This window comes from Mauremys mutica, chromosome 1 (genome assembly GCF_020497125.1).
Source record: "Mauremys mutica isolate MM-2020 ecotype Southern chromosome 1, ASM2049712v1, whole genome shotgun sequence".
Classification (NCBI taxonomy): Eukaryota; Metazoa; Chordata; order Testudines; family Geoemydidae; genus Mauremys; species Mauremys mutica.
In genome coordinates this window covers 233268676-233284512 of record NC_059072.1, presented here as the reverse complement: position 1 = coordinate 233284512, position 15837 = coordinate 233268676, and the positions used below count along the sequence as shown (strand labels likewise).

The 15837-nt window shown below is 44.7% G+C and overlaps 1 protein-coding gene across 2 annotated transcripts in view; it reads left to right on the top strand.

Moving 5' to 3' along the window:
• Positions 1-3538: 3538 nt before the first annotated feature.
• Positions 3539-15837, top strand: part of TBL1X (transducin beta like 1 X-linked) — a 339461-nt gene continuing 327162 nt past the window's right edge. For both annotated transcript variants that reach the window (XM_044993779.1, XM_044993606.1), the window contains exon 1: positions 3539-3608. The gene's annotated coding sequence lies outside the window, so the exon portion shown is untranslated. The remainder of the gene's footprint in view (positions 3609-15837) is intronic.

Sequence of the window (15837 nt, the reverse complement as noted above, 5' to 3'; positions counted from 1 at the left end):
AGCTGCCCGTGTAAAACCTGCTGCTGCACACTGAAAGCTTCACGTGGACTATGTGGCAGCAGGGACCACATAGACAGTTAGTGGGCAGCACACTGTAGTGCTCTGGGTGTATACCCAGTTTGCTGTGCACTACCTTGTCATGTAGACAAGCCCTTAGGTCCACAACATTGCTGTTCCTCTCAAACCCAGAACTTTATTTTTTATTTTATTGGTTCTCATATTAAAAAATGCAAGCATGGTTTCCTCATAGGGCCAGGTTTCACAAACACCTTCACATTTTTAAGCATCCTCACTTTGCAGACCTTGGGCCAAATTCAGTTCCCACTTAAGCCTTTTTAAAGCTGGATTAACTCTACTGACACCAGTACAATTATCTGGATTAATACTAATGTAACTGAAGGCAGAATTAGGCTCCTTGTCTCCATCAGAAGAGAAGAATGGATGCCAAAATGTCCCTAAACTGGAGGTACGCAGAAGAGAAGAGAAAACTTTCTGAGCTCTGACTGATATGTCTGCTATATATTTTAATTTATTTCTTCAGATCACAAAGCTTGATAAGGCAGCAGTGCAGGGAGTTATATCGTCAGCATTACTGAGTATGAGACATTTCTAAAACTAAGCCTCTACATGAGCTTTTTTTAAGATCAGCCTATCAAGATCCCCAAAATAATGACAACATGTCTCCTGCTAGCAGTCAAGAGAATATTGGGGAGGGCTGCAAAACCTGAAGGCAGCAATAACTAAAAGACTACTTAGTCAATGGCAGGGGGAAAGGAAGCAGGCCCCTTGCAACTTTTAGCCCAGCGATTAGGACACTCACCTGGGATACAGGAAACACCTAGTTTAAGTGTCCCCCTATGCCTAAGGAGGAGAAGGGATTGGACAGGTGACTGAAAAGGGGGAGGGCTCCCTCAATCTTTCCTGTTGAAGCTATTCCACTTTGGATAAATAATTAAAAATAAAAAGTCAGTGGAGCAAGGGGACTGGATCCTGGGTGACTGCTGTAACCACCAGGTTAGGGAGAGTCTCTCTGTCTCCCCATGCTCACCCAGCGACTCTGCGTATTTACGCACAGAAACATGTTCAACAGAAGAGACCGAGGAAGGTCCATATTAGAATATCCCATAGTTCAGTGGCTAGGGTACTTTCCTGAGATTGCAGATCCCTTTTCTAACCCCTTCTCCCCCTCAAGCCGAGGGAAGACTTGAGCAGGCGTTCTCCTGCATCTCAGATGAGTGCCCTAAGCACTGGGGTAAGAGTTACAAGGGAGGTGGTTGTAAACCTGATCTCGGAGCATACCTAACAGACTGGGTCCCATAGGTGAGTTAAAGGAATGCCTGTCTTCCACTAGTTCATGTAGCGCACTGGGGTTTAGGCATCCAGATACCTAGAAAAAGGAAGCAGCACGCATGCCCAGAAACAGAAACGCAGGCACCTAAGCAACTCTTACTATACAAACTTCGGCACCAAGAGTGTACAGAATTTGGTGGCAGCTGGGCAGGGTTTTGTGTGTCCCAATGGAGCCTGATTCTGGGATTTAGGTGCTAAAGTGGCAGTTAGGTGCCTAAGTCCCTTTATGACTCTCCACTGTTACTAAGGGAGCGTTTTCAAAGTTCTGGCAGTTGTCATGTCAAGGCTGTTGGAACAAAGGAAGTATTAGGCAAAGAAAGTTAATCTGTAGCCGAGGCATTTTAATCAATATCATGTTTTATTTAAAAGTGCAGAACCATTAGCTCTTGCCTAATTACTGTTGCACTGAATATGGTAGCTTTCCAAGAATTTTGCTGAAGTTCCCCATAGTTCTGCTGCTCATACATTTGGGTCACCTACCAAGTTACATTCTGTCTTGTACTAAGGCAAATTCAATGTATGTTTTCTCAAGATTGTGGAATTAATTTATTTACTAAATCAGTATGCTGAAACATTAGAATAGAAAGGCAGATGGTAGGAATTAGATAAACAAGTCACAGTCAATTTGTTGCTTTAAGCTTCATCATTAAACTTGATACTATTCAACTTATTTGGTTTCACCCCTAATTCTCAGAGCTTTAATATGTAAGCCAAAAGGCACTTAGGTTTTAGATCAGGGGTCAGCAACCTCTGGCACATGGCTCGCCAGGGTAAGCACCCTGGCGGGCCGGGCCAGTTTGTTTATCTGCCACGTCGGCAGGTTTGGCCAATCGCGGCTCCCACTGGCCGCGGTTCGCCATCCCAGGCCAATGGGGGAGGCAGGAAGCCGTGGCCAGCACATCCCTCACCTGCGCCACTTCCCACCTCCCCCATTGGCCTGGGACAGCGAACCGCGGCCAGTGGGAGCCGCAATTGGCTGAACCTGCCAACACGACAGATAAACAAACTGGCCCGGCCTGCCAGGGTGCTTACCCTGGCAAGCCGCATGCCAGAGGTTACTGCCCCTATTTTAGATATTTGCACACATGTAGAATAGAACTAGTGGACTTTTTGAAGCTATGCAAAAAGCCTGAGGTGAGAATTTGGCCTGAATTCCCTCTGTCCAATTAAACAAAGTGGGTGAGGTAACATCTTCTCCCAAACCAACTTCTGTTGTGAAAGAGACAAGCTTTTGAGATTACACAGAGCTCTTCTTCATGAATCAGATACTTTCAAGAAGGGAGGTTTCGTCCTTCTTGGGCCTGCACATCTTGGAATACAAAACTCATGATATCAATATGGACAAGAGCTGCAGCTTTGCCTTGTATGAGTCAGTCACAGATTCAAATCAGACTGAGAATTTCTGAAGTTTGCTGAAGGAGAAATTGAAATCTATCTTAACCATTTTTTCATACCTCCTTATGGCAAAACTATCAGATCTATACCACTCATTTTTCTTAAGGTTGGAATTGGTACTTAACTGTGCTCATAGTTTGACTCTACAGTACCATATTTTCACCTACATACTGATCTATACTAAGTATTTTCACCCACATACTGACCTGTACTACTAAAACATATAATTAAAGTTTTACTGTTTCTTTCAGTGATAGGGAGGAGAAAGGGAGGTGTTTGTGTTTTTACTTTTGGGCTCTTCCTTTAAGAAAAATACATTTCTTCATTTATTCTCCTGGCAAAAGCTTTCTGACTGCCTTGTGTTATAGAAGATAAGAAAGAAGCAGGTACGGAGAGAGATTGAATGTGAAACTCATGGTGTTGCTAACAATAATGTAATGGACACAGGTGTGAAAAAATTTTTCACACTGCCAGAATCAAAATGTATATGCATTTTTTAATGAGTGAAAATGGAAGCTTTATATTAATGCAAATTTTGGAAAGATTCTACTTAAATGTACAGTACATGCTTTTATGTCAGTGGAGACTTGAAAAACTATTGTGGCCTACTGCTGAGCTAGGTTTTTTAGGTCTGAGCTTGTATGAAGGGATGCTGTGAAGATTAGAAAATTAGACCCACCCGGGGTGGTTTGCAAAGGTGCTCACATCATATTATTACTGTGCTTTTTGCCATTCTTAAATGCAGGCAGATAATGAAATATACTTACCTCCTGTTGTTTCAGAGAAAAGACTTCTTATCCCTTCTATATCAGTCTGCTGACAAGTCACTCACAAGCATGGAACAAAGGGATTGATTGGATCTGGTAGGCACAGTCCTGGGGTGGATGAAGTGAGGAGCTGCTCTTCCCTGGGTGAGGTGGAGCTGCATCTGGCAGCATTCTGCTTCAGGAAGGCAAAATGCCTTTTGGAGTTCCCAGGTACTAAGATGCAGTGTCCGTGTGCCCACTGCTACAACCCTTAATGGGGTTCAGATTACTATCCCTCCACTGTAGTTGGACAGTTTTGCAGGTCAGTGCATAGAGTGAATGAAGGTATGCTTTCTCCTATTGTCTGCCTCCCCTCTCTTCTGTTGGAGAACTAGATGCCCCAAGAAACTTGGGAGGGAGCAGTCTACTCCATCCACAGGCTGCATATTTGCCTGGCCCTTACATGGTCTGTGGAAGGTTCCTTGGGCCTCGTCCTTCCCCTACACACTCACACCTGAGTGTCACTGTCAGGCTGAAACTGGCCCAAAAAGGTAGAGAAAAGAGATGACATCTCTCATGAGCACCAGTTTAAACTCAGTTCCAGAAAAAACTTGTTCTGTCAAAGTTCTAAAACCATGTTCTAAGTTAGAATTTAAACCGGTTGGCCACACTCACAGAGTTTTATTTGTAACTAAGTTAAAACCATCTATAGATGAGACAATGGCTGGAAGGCTTGTGTAGACCAGTCCTAAAAACACCTTCATTGGGTTCTGATTGTTATTGTAGGGTCTCCCAACAAAGTAACTTGAATATTATCCATCTTGGAATCTTTAGTCTAGGCATGAGGGATAGTATAAACAATGGTGATTTTTAGGGTGGGATTTTCAAAAGTATTCAGTTCCCACTGGAGCCAGCAGTAAAACTCCTGTCAACAGAGTTAGGCCAACGCTAAGCACTTTTGAAAATCCCACCCTAGGCATAAGTTTAAGTCTGTCAATCTTGACAGCAATTTCTTGAGTGTTTATTTTTTAGTTTAAAATGGTTGCTTGTTCCCAGTAGGTGCCAATTGTACCTTGAATAAGAGAATCCCCCTCACAAACCTTGCCCTTGCTGCAGTTGGTACAAGACTCTGCCTATGCAAGCTCATCATAGTTTCTTGAGAGTTCATTAGTGTTGGGGTTTTGTGGTAGTTTTCATTCATTTATCCAGACACCGATTCTAGAAGTCATATAATGTAAAGTGTGTTCTGCACGGTATTGTTTTTTTAATGGCATTTTTAAAAACTGGTAAAAAAAAATCAAATTCTAGGAAAGTGAAGAAAATACGTAGATGTCACACAAATATAACAGAAAATGAAACCAAGCAATTTTTCACAATTGAATTCAACAGTAAATATAGTGGAATGATAAACTATTTCTTAATCTCTTTATATTGATCATGTGCATTACATTACTACAGTAACACGGGGTCCCACACCAAAGGCTCTAAAGGAAAGTAAGCAGTCACGGGATAAGAGAGAAGGTCCTCTTATGAATCAGTAACTGGTTAAAAGACAGAAAACAAATAGTAGGAATAAATGGTCAGTTTTCACAATGGAGAGAGGTAAATCGCAGGGGTCTCCAAGGATCTATACTGGGACCAGTGCTGTTCAACACATTCATAAATTATGTAGAAAAAGGAGTAAAGAGTGAGCTGGCAAAGTTTGCAGATGATACAAAATTAGTCATGAAAGTTAAGTCCAAGGCTGATTACAAAGAGTTACAAAGGGTTATTTCACAAAACTGGGTGACTGGGCAACAAAATGGCAGGTGAAATTCAATGTTAATAAGTTCAAAGTAATACACATTGGAAAACATCATCCCAATTATACACACAAAATGATGGGTTCTAAATTAGCTGTCTAATAAGACAGAAAATATCATAATGCCACTATATAAATCCATGGTAGGCCCACACCTTGACTACTGCATGCAGTTCTTGTTGCCCAATCTCAAAAAAGATATATTATAATTGAAAAAAGTACAGAGATGGGCAACAAAAATGATTATGGAATCATCCATGGATTATGGAACAACTTCCATATGAGGATAAATTTAAAAGATGGGACTATTCATCTTAGAAAAGAGACAACTAAGGGTGGATATGGTAGAGGTCTATAAAATCACAAATGGTGTGGAGAAAGTGAATAAGGAAGTGTTATTTACCCCTTCACATAACACAAGAATGAATAGGCAGCAGGCTTAAAATGAATACAAGGAAATACTTCTTCACACAATGCACAGTCAACCTGTGGAACCCATTTCCGGGGGTTGTTGTGAAGGCCAAAAAGTATAACTGGGTTCAAAAAATAATTAGCTAAGCTCATGGAGGACAGATCAATAGCTATGAGCCAAGATAGCCAGGGACTCAACCCCATGCTTCGGGTGTCCTTAAACCTCTGACTGCCAGAAGCTGGGACCGGATGATAGGGGTTGACTTACTTGATAATAGCCCTGGTTTTTTTCATTCCATCTGAAGCATCTGGCTCCGGCCATTGTCAGAAGACAGGATTCTGGGCTAGATAGACCAATGGTCTGCCCCTGTATGGCCATTCTTATGTACTTAAGTCACCTCTCACTCTTTCCACCTTCACCCTGCCCCCAAAAGGAGCCGGCAAAATTCACACTTGAACAAAGGGGGAGGAAGCTATTGTTTACAGCTGACAGGCCTTCACTCTTGCCTCAGAATAGCTCAGATTACTTGCATTGCTTTTGCAACTCCCTGCTATTACTTTGACTCAGCAAAATGGGAAATGTCCAGGGGCTCTTGAGGAATACTCCCGATGTAATAAATGGGTGAAAACAAATTTGCATCTATTCTATATATTAAGAAATGTCTGCTGGATTCAGGATGCACTGTAAGAAATGAAGGACGTGTCAGAGATTCTCCAGATAAGAGAGTGATTGCAGTTCAAAGAACAAACTAATTCAAGGGCAGACAGATGTTTTCAAAAGTAAAATACACACAGGGAATTCTTCCTTTAGCTACTAGACTAAGCATTAACTAGATTGTCTGTTTGCATATAGTAACTTTTTATAAAGAGCTGAACATATAAAGGGGAAAAATCAGCCAAGGTAGGGTTGCCAGGCATGGCTGGATTCTGTGATTACAGGAACTGCCAATCTACTGGAAAGAGACCATTGTCAAAGAGTTTAAACCATAAGCCAGGTTCTGGTATCAGTTACAACAAGGTAGATCTGTAGAATTTCCCCTGAAGTCATTTACCGCAGATTTACACTGGACTGAGATCAGAATTTGGCTTGTAGTCTCATGCTTAGCCCAGCAATGGTTTTTTTAAATTCTTTTGAATAAGAATTATTATTAATAATAATATTTTGTTCAGGGCAGAATTTCAGTGTGTTCAAATAAGTTTTCAAAAATTCACAGTCACGCAGATTAACTGATGAAGTCACAAGTTTGAACCTGAATGTAATTTCACTAAAATAAACAGTATCAGTTCTCTTCCATCAATCACTTGTCCTCACTGTTGTTTCAGCCTCGCCTTAGTCTGCATCTGACACAATTTTTGGCCCAGCTCTGTATTTATGGGAGTAGTAATATCTGGATTGATCTGAACACAAATTTTTGAAGAGTGAGCTCATGAGGATTTTTTTTAAAACATGTAAAAAAATAAATGCTTATTTTAATGTCTGTATTCAGTGTTTCCTGAACATTTTTTATTGATAATTTTAAAAGTACTGTAACTATAGCACCATCATAGCCCACTCTGGAGTCCACTCTGCAGACAGTTCCAGCCAAGAAAAGGCGCATACAGAAATGCAGCAGGGAAACTCCCTTCCACCCAGGGGCACCTGTTCCAACCCCCCCAGAGTAAACACATAAACACACACTGGATTAATACAATGAACATAGGAAAGGGAAATATTTATTTACAGAGGGATACCTACCTACAGCCTCCCTCCTTATTCCCAATCCAAGGTCACAAGTCCCACTACTCATGGCCCCATACAGCTCTGGGCAACAGAGATACTGGGTCTAGCTCTGGTTTGTCCTTTTTGAATGATTCCCCCCTGGCACAGTGCACCTCCTGATTCATGTCCCGGGGCATCCCCAGACAGCTGCTCTGTCCCTCCAGACACACACACCCTGTCACGCTACCTCGGAACAGCCAGCACTTCCTTGGGACAAGGTTTGAAAGGGGTCTTGCTCACTGTAACCCCCCTTGGGGTTTAGAACCATGAGCTCTTCCTTTGTTGAAAGGCCATAATTTATATCCTATGGGTTTGGTTTTATTGTCATTTAGGGGTCTGTTTTCCTGTGCTTTCCACGCTAAGAACAGAGTCACTGCAAGATGCACTCTCTTGTTCTCAGGTGTTCCCAGTGCTGTAGTCATAACACTGATCCCTGAAAGCCTTGAGGTACTTATAGACAAAGTGACCTATTACTTTTTTCATTTTAAAATGTTCAGGATGTGGTAATAGCAGGAGAGCGGGGCAGGTGAAGTGGGGACTTCTCAGGTCTGCATTGTCTGAACCATGAGGAACCCACTTAGGGACACTGGGCTTTAGCAGTTCCCCATCCCATACAGCCCCCAGCACCAGATTTCCAGGAGTGGTGATTAAATGTTCCCAGCTTGCTTAGGGTGCTAGGTTGCAACTCAGGAGACCCAGGTATAATTCTATGCTTTTGACTTCTTGGGCAAGTCATTGAGTTTAAGGCCAGAAGGGATCACCAGATCATCTAGTCTGACCTCCTTTATTTCACAGGCCACCAATAGCACCTGTACACTAAACCCAATAACTGTGTGGGACTCTGTGCCTCAAAGCAACACCCTGGAACCCCCCATATTCACCACTGTCATACAGTTATGATATGTTTTGTACAAAGTATGCCTTGTCAGGTATCATTTTAAAAGTCTTGATCTGTTGAACATTCATATCCTGTTGTATTGTAAGTGCTATCATTGTATGTAAAGTTATGCAGTTTTGCTATTTGTGTGTTACTGAAATATGTTTTGAGGTTGGGAACATCCACAACCAGTCTTTCAGGTACAACAGTGGAGCAGCCAGACGTGCTGATGGCCCATTAAAGAGAAGCCAGTGTCCCAGGAACTGTATACAATGGAGAATGCTTGACCAATGGGGGCAGACCCCCATGTCACAAGCAGAGATCTTTCCAGCAAGCTGGAAGAAACTATAAAAGAGGAGTGACATCATCTCTTGGCCTCACTCCCCCCACAACTCAACACCTGGAAACACATTTAGAGGACAAAGATTTTGAACTGGGGAGGTGGTCCCGGGCTGGAGGAGAGTCCCAGCCTGTGTATTGAAGATCCGTGACCTGTTTGTACCATCTATCAGGGTGAGACACTCCTTAATTCAAATCCTGTTTAGTTTATAGAACTAAGACTGCAAATTTGTTTTATTTCTTAGGTAACCAACTTTGATCTCTATGCTCACTACTTATGATCACTTAAAATCTATCTTTCTGTAGTTAATACATCTGTTTTATATTTTACCTAAAACTGTTTTGGTTGAAGTGCTTGGGAAGTCTACTTAAGTTACAAAGGCTGCTGCACATCCAGTTTTTAGAAAGGTGACCTTAATGAACTTACACTGGTCAAGCTTCTGACCAGTGCAAGACAGTACAGTTCTGGGGTGCAAAGCTGGGGAGCTGGAGGTAATTAGCTGAAGCCGCTCTATTGTTGGTTCATGAGTGACTGGGAGAAGCAGTCATGTAACTCAGTTGGCTTTGTCCCTGTCTATGGATGTCTGTGTAACTGCAGTACCTGATAGAGGCTTGTGGCTTAGCAACAGCATCACAGTGTGAGAGGGATCCCAGGTTGGTGAGACAGAGGGCTCAGCAGTTCCACAGTTTAGGTTGCACCTCAGGAAACCCATCGCAAACTGAAATTAGACCAGTGTTACAACCCACAGGAGACTGAGGGTATGTCTACACTATGGGATTATTCTGATTTTACAGAAACCGGTTTTTAAAACAGATTGTATAAAGTCGAGTGCACGAGGCCACACTAAGCACATTAATTCGGCGGTGTGCATCCATGTACCGAGGCTAGCGTCGATTTCCGGAGCGTTGCATTGTGGATAGCTATCCCATAGTTCCCGCAGTCTCCCCTGCCCATTGGAATTCTGGGTTGAGATCCCAGTGCCTGATGGGGCAAAAAACATTGTCGCGGGTGGTTCTGGGTACAACCTCACCCCTCCCTCCATGAAAGCAGCAGACAACCGTTTCACGCCTTTTTCCCTGGGTGAACTGTGCAGACGCCATAGCACGGCAAGCATGGACCCTGCTCAGATCAAGACAGCAATCATGGACGTTGTAAACACTTCGCGCATTCTCGTGCAGTCAATGCTGAACCAGGACCTGCAAAACCAGTCAAGGAGGCGGCGGCTACGGCAGCGCGGCGACGAGAGTGATGAGGACATGGACAGAGAAATCTCTCAAACCGCGGGCCCCTGCGCTTTGGAGATCATGCTGTTAATGGGGCAGATTCTAGCCATTGAACGCCGATTTTGGGCCCGGGAAACAAGCACAGACTGGTGGGACCGCATAGTGTTGCAGGTGTGGGACAATTCCCAGTGGCTGCGAAACTTTCGCATGCGTAAGGGCACTTTCATGGAACTTTGTGACTTGCTTTCCCCTGCCCTGAAACGCCAGAATACCAAGATGAGAGCAGCCCTCACAGTTGAGAAACGAGTGGTGATAGCCCTCTGGAAGCTTGCAACGCCAGACAGCTACTGGTCAGTCGGGAATCAATTTGGAGTGGGCAAATCTACTGTGGGGGCTGCGGCTGCTGTGATGCAAGTAGACAAAGCAATCATTAAGCTGCTGCTACGAAAGGTTGTGACTCTGGGAAATGTGCAGGTCATAGTGGATGGCTTTGCTGCAATGGGATTCCTTAACTGTGGTGAGGCGATAGATGGAACCCATATCCCTATCTTGGCACCGGAGCACCAAGGCACCGAGTACATAAACCGAAAGGGGTACTTTTCCATGGTGCTGCAAGCACTGGTGGATCACAAGGGATGTTTCACCAACATCCACGTGGGATGGCCGGGAAGGGTTCATGACGCTCGCGTCTTCAAGAACACTACTCTGTTTAAATGGCTGCAGCAAGGGAATTACTTCCCAGACCAGAAATTAACAGTGTGGGATGTTGAAATGCCTGTAGTTATCCTGGGGGACCCAGCCTGTCATGGCTCATGAAGCCATACATAGGCAGCCTGGACAGTAGTCAGGAGTTGTTCAACTACAGGCTGAGCAAGTGCAGAATGGTGGTAGAATGTGCATTTGGCCATTTAAAGGCGCGCTGGTGCACATTACTGACTCACTCAGACCTCAGCCAAACCAATGTCCCCATTGTTATTGCTGCTTGATGTGTGCTCCACAATCTCTGAGACCTTTATGGCAGGGTGGGAGGCTGAGGCAAATCACCTGGCTGCTGATTACGCACAGCCAGACACCAAGGCGATTAAAAGAGCACACCAGGAAGCAGTGCGCATGTGAGAAGCTTTGAAAACCAGTTTCGTCATGGGCCAGGGTACGGTGTGACTGTTGTGTTTGTTTCTCCTTGATGAAACCTCCCTGCCCCTTGATTGACTCATTCCCTGTAAGCCACCCACCCTCCCACTTCGATTACCGCTTGCTTCCTAAGGAAATAAAATCACTCTCATTTAAAAATCATGTATTCTTTATTAATTAATTATAAAAAGAGGGCGAGAACTGACAAGGTAGCCCGGGTGGGGTTTGGGAGGAGGATAGGAGGGAAGGAAAAGGCCACTAAAAAAATTTCAAAATAATGACAGCTTTTTGGTTGGGTTGTCCACTGGGGTGGAATGGGCAGGTGCACGGAGCCACCCCTCACGCGTTCTTAGTCGTCTGGTGGGTGAGGAGGCTAAGGAACATGGTGAGTGGGGAGGGCAGTTATACAGGGGCTGCAGTGGCACTCTGTGATCCTGCTGCCGTTCCTGAAGCTCCATCAGACGCCGGAGCCTGTCATTTTGATCACGCAGCAGCCCCAGAGTTGCATCCCGCCACCGCTGATCTTCATGCCGCCACCTCTCATCTCGAGCGTCTCTCCTCTCCTCACATTCGTCCCTCCTGTCCTCACGGTCACTGGCATCTTTCCTGTACTTTGATACCACGTCCTTCCACTCATTCAGATGAGCTCTTTCATTGCGGGTCACTTCCATGATTTCCGAGAACATTTCGTCTCGCGTCTTTTTTTTCCGCCGCCTTATCTGAGATAGCCTTCGGGATGGAGGAGGGAGACTTGAAAAATTTGCAGCTGCAGGAGGGAGGGAAACAAGGGAGAGAAGATACATTTTACAGAACAATGGTTATACTTTTTCATGGTGAACGACACTATTCACCTTACATAGCACATGTGATCTCACTACAAGGTCACATTTTGCATCTTAATATTGAGTGCCTGCGGCTTTGGTGTTAGAGATTGTTTAGTCTGCAGAAGAGAAGAATGAGGGGGGATTTGATAGCTGCTTTCAACTACCTGAAAGGGGGTTCCAAAGAGGATGGATCTAGACTGTTCTCAGTGGTAGAAGATGACAGAACAAGGAGTAATGGTCTCAAGTTGCAGAGGGGGAGGTTTAGGTTGGATATTAGGAAAAACTTTTTCACTAGTAGGGTGGTGAAGCACTGGAATGGGTTACCTAGGAAGGTAGTGGAATCTCCTTCCTTAGAGGTTTTTAAGGTCAGGCTTGACAAAGCCCTGGCTGGGATGATTTAGTTGGGTTTGGTCCTGCTTTGAGCAGGGGGTTGGACTAGATGACCTCCTGAGGTCCCTTCCAACCCTGAGATTCTATGATTCTATGATCACAGACGCAGGTCCGGGCATCAGAATTCGGCTTGCATGCGGCCATGGTAAGCCATTGTCTTTCGGCTTCTGAAGCCCTCATATATCCAGCGCCCTCCTTTCCCAAATAGCAAGCAAAGCCCGTTGAGTGCTGCTTCTTTCCTGTTAACGTGCAGCACCAGAACTGCCCATCCAATTCTCTGGGATGATCGCTTTACCCCTCCCCCCACCGCGTGGTTCGTATCATGGAAGATCGCTGCTAGCCATCCTCCCCCCCACCGCATGGCTGGTAGCAGGGGAGATCCCAGCTAGCCAAATGCAAAAAAGCTCAGCGCCAATCACCTCCCACCCCCGCTTGGCTAAATGCAGGGAAGGATTTCTTTTAGGTTCCAGGCAAACAGCCTAACCATCTGTCCCCTTAATTAAATTCCTGAATTTCAACCAGGTTACCATGAACAATATCACTCTCCTGAGGATAACACCGTGAGATAAAGAACGGATGTTGCTTGAATGCAGGGGCGGCTCTAGACATTTTGCCGCCCCAAGCACGGCATCATGCCGCGGGGGGTGCTCTGCCGCTCGCCGGTCCTGCGGCTCCGGTGGACCTCCCGCAGGCATGCCTGTGGAGGGTCCTCTGGTCCCGCGGCTTCCCGGAGCCACGGGACCAGCGAACCCTCCGCAGGCATGCCGCCAAAGGCACCCTGCCTGCCGCCCTCTCGGCGACCAGCAGAGCACCCCCCGCAGCATGCCGCTCCAAGCTCGCGCTTGGCGTGCTGGGGCCTGGAGCTGCCCCTGCTTGAATGCCAGCAAACACCAGGACCATACGCAGCTAAGCTTTGTCATGCAATGATACCAGATTACTTGCTACATGCATGGCGTGGTCAAGTGTCCTACTGTGGAGGACGGAATAAGGCTGCCCTGCCCAGAAACCTTCTGCAAAGGCTTTTGGAGCACCTCCAGGAGAGCTTCATGGAGATATCCCTGGAGGATTTCCGCTCCATCCCCAGACATGTTAACAGACTTTTCCAGTAACTTTACTGGCCGCAAATGCATCCCAAGTCCTCAGGGCAAATTAATCATTAAAAAACGCTTGCTTTTAAACCATGTTTTATATTTACAAAGGTACACTCACCAGAGGTCCCTTCCATGGCTTCATTGTCTGGGATAGTTGCTTAGGAGGGCTGGGAGGGTAATTCCATCAGGGCGAGAAAAAGCTCCTGGCTGTTGGAGAGAATGGAGTGCTGTGTGCTCTCTGCAAGCTCATCCTCCTCTTCCTCCTCCTCCTCAATCTTCCCCGTCCGCAGAATCCTCAGGCATGGCTGAGATTACCACCCCCACCTTGGAATCCACGGACGGGGTGGGGTAGTGGTGGCGAACCCCCCTAGAATTGCATGCAGCTCAGCGTAGAAGTGGCATGTTTTTGGCCCTGCCCCGGACCTTCCGTTTGCTTCTTTGGTTTTCTGGTAGGCTTGTCTGAGCTCCTTAACTTTCACATGGCACTGTACTGAGTCCCTGGTGTGGCCTCTCTGCATCATGGCCTTGGAAATTTTTTCAAATGTTTTTTCATTTCGTCGTTTGGAATGGAGTTCTGTTAGCACGGAATCCTCTCCCCATATAGCGATCAGATCCAGTACCTCCTGTGCAGTCCATGCTGGAGCTCTTTTTTGATTCTCAGGAGACTGCATTGTTACCTGTGCTGATGAGCTCTGCGTGGTCACCTGTGCTGGTGAGCTCTCCAAGCTGGCCAAACAGGAAATTAAATTCAAAAGTTCACAGGGCTTTTCCTGTCTACCTGGCCAGTGCATCCGAGTTCAGATGGCTTTCCAGAGTGGTCACAATGGTGCACTGTGGGATACCCCCCGGAGGCCAATACCGTCGAATTGCGGCCATACTAACCCTAATCCGACATGGCAATACCAATTTTAGCGCTACTCCCCTCGTTGGGGAGGAGTACAGAAATCGGTTTTAAGAGCGCTTTATATCGATATAAAGGGCTTCATTGTGTGGACGGGTGCAGGGTTAAATCGGTTTAATGCTGCTAAATTCGGTATAAATGCATAGTGTAGACCAGGCCTAAGCTATTTTGTGTCACAATATCCTTTAGTAGCTCTGTCTCAGTTCCCCATCTGAAAAGTGGGGATAATAGCACTGCCCTGCCTTACCAAGGTGTTGTGAGGACAAATTCAGTAAAGATTTTGAGGTGCTCAGATGTCATGATGATAGGGGCTATATGAGTACAATTGTACTTCTTAAAGAGCAAGGAGCCCTAAATGGACACCCCTTCAAAAGTCTCTCATTGACAGTCAATGTGATAAAAGTGTCATTTCTACCAGAGTTCACCTACTTCTTTGAAAACATGTCTATTTTGCAACAAAAGCTCCAGTTGGTTACATTGTCATTCCCATGTGTCGACAAAATGCTAGGAGGTGATTACCACAGTTCTCTAAGAAAGAAAGGGGCACTTATTCTCCTAAACTTCTAATTATATAGCTTCTGAGCTGCAGTACTTTGGTTTGTGGTTCAGTGGCTGCTTAACTCCCCAGTGAAGAATTTGAACAATATTTAATTAGCTCAATTCTATGATGGTACTCCAAACAACCCATTTAATCAATTCAGACAAAAGTTACACTGAAGGTTTGTGTGTAGGATCATGTAACAGAGACCTCCAGTTGAAAGATATAAATTTAAAAAAAAAATTCTCCTTGCAACCCTTAGTCTGGCTACAGCCAGGAACACCAACCAATTTGGTCCAAGTAATACAAATAAAATGGACATAGAATAAAAAGATTAATGGTTAGACTCATTTCAAAACAACAGATTGAATACATTCAAGCAACGCAAAGAAGACTAATCTAAATAATGTGAATTATAACCTGCACATTAAATTTCACAATATGTTCTATTGTAGCAACACAGAGCAAATATAATAAATTTCAAATGACAATTGAGTTTTCTTAATATATGCCCAAAGGTCTCTCCAAAATAAATTCCCTCTTCATGAAAAGGGACACAAATTATTAAGGGGGAAGCAGGCCTGAGCTTTTTCCAGGAAAAGAGCTACGTCAGTTTGTACCAAGTACACCCAGGAAAGGAGCTAGTCTACATTTTCTTATGGTGCCATGGTTTGTCATTGGAATAATAGCCCCTGGACTGGGCTCCCTGTCTGGACACTATCTCTGAAGAGGCATCTGCAGTCATGTGACTCCCACAATGCACCATGAAGTTTGGTCAGAGGGAAGACCACATTGCATCGTAAGAGATGTTGTTCAGCCAGGAAGTCAGCCAGAAGGAGAGAATGGGGACCAGAACTACAACTTCCATGAGACAATGGGCCTCATAGGAAAATTAACTTCAATGTTAAACTGATTTGAAAGGAAATGTTTCATGTCAGTTCAACAAACGAAAATATTCCAAGTGTGTTGAAGCAACCCAAACCAAAATATTTTGAAAAATCAAAACCTTTTGATGACATTTAAATTTTACACATACTGCATTTTCTGTCAAAATGGAAAA